Source organism: Anopheles coustani, assembly GCF_943734705.1.
Source record: "Anopheles coustani chromosome X unlocalized genomic scaffold, idAnoCousDA_361_x.2 X_unloc_133, whole genome shotgun sequence".
In the NCBI taxonomy this organism is placed as follows: Eukaryota; Metazoa; Arthropoda; class Insecta; order Diptera; family Culicidae; genus Anopheles; species Anopheles coustani.
The window spans coordinates 16,411-18,051 of NW_026525086.1; positions in this window are offsets into that span (position 1 = coordinate 16,411).

A 1,641-nucleotide genomic window follows, 5' to 3' on the forward strand; every position below is an offset into this window, starting at 1 on the left:
AATCGACCGCGGATTTCACTTTTCAATATCTGGGGCTCGTGTAGAGTCCGAATATGAGGTTTTCTTCGTTGATTGAGGTTGAGATGGGAGATGTAGGAGATCAAGATTCATCTCCATGCAGCATCCCATTCATCTCCCAGCATCCTAACATATGAATTTCTATGAATTTATGAAAAATCGACTAAGTCCGAGATGCCTTTAAGTAGGGATGCTGTATTGAGATGGGAGATGTAGGAGATCAAGATTCATCTCCATGCAGCATCCCATTCATCTCCCAGCATCCTAACATATGAATTTCTTAGAATTTATGAAAAATCGACTAAGTCCGAGATGCCTTTAAGTAGGGATGCTGTATTAAGATGGGAGATGAAGAAGATCAAGATTCATCTCCATGCAGCATCCCATTCATCTCCCAGCATCCTAACATATGAATTTCTTAGAATTTATGAAAAATCGACTAAGTCCGAGATGCCTTTAAGTAGGGATGCTGTATTAAGATGGGAGATGAAGAAGATCAAGATTCATCTCCATGCAGCATCTTATTCATCTCCCAGCATCCTGACATATGAATTTCTTAGAATTTATGAAAAATCGACTAAGTCCGAGATGGCTTTAAGTAGTAATGCTGTATTAAGATGGGAGATGTAGGAGATCAAGATGCATCTCCATGCAGCATCCCATTCATCTCCCAGCATCCTAACATATGAATTTCTATGAATTTATGAAAAATCGACTAAGTCCGTGATGCCTTTAAGTAGGGATGCTGTATTGAGATGGGAGATGTAGGAGCTCAAGATTCATCTCCATGCAGCATCCCATTCATCTCCCAGCATCCTAACATATGAATTTCTTAGAATTTATGCAAAATCGACTAAGTCCGAGATGCCTTTAAGTAGGGATGCTGTATTAAGATGGGAGATGAAGAAGATCAAGATTCATCTTCATGCAGCATCCCATTCATCTCGCTGCATCCTAACATATGAATTTCTTAGAATTTATGAAAAATCGACTAAGTCCGAGATGCCTTTAAGTAGGGATGCTGTATTAAGATGGGAGATGGAGAAGATCAAGATTCATCTCCATGCAGCATCCCATTCATCTCCCAGCATCCTAACATATGTTTTTCTATGAATTTATGAAAAATCGACTCAGTCCAAGATGCCTTTAAGTAGGGATGCCTAATTAAGATGGGAGATGAAGATGATCAAGATTCATCTCCATGCAGCATCTCATTCATCTCGCAGCATCCTAACATATGAATTTCTTAGTATTTATGAAAAATCGACTAAGTCCGAGATGCCTTTAAGAAGGGATGCTGTATTAAGATGGAAGATGATAAAGATCAAGATTCATCTCCATGCAGCATCCCATTCATCTCGCAGCATCCTAACATATGTTTTTCTTAGAATTTATGAAAAATCGACTAAGTCCGAGATGTCTTTAAGTAGGGATGCTGTATTAAGATGGGAGATGAAGAAGATCAAGATTCATCTCCATGCAGCATCCCATTCATCTCGCAGCATCCTAACATATGAATTTCTTAGAATTTATGAAAAATCGACTAAGACCGAGATGCCTTTAAAGAGGGATGCTGTATTGAGATGGGAGATGTAGAAGATCAAGATTCATCTCCATGCAGCA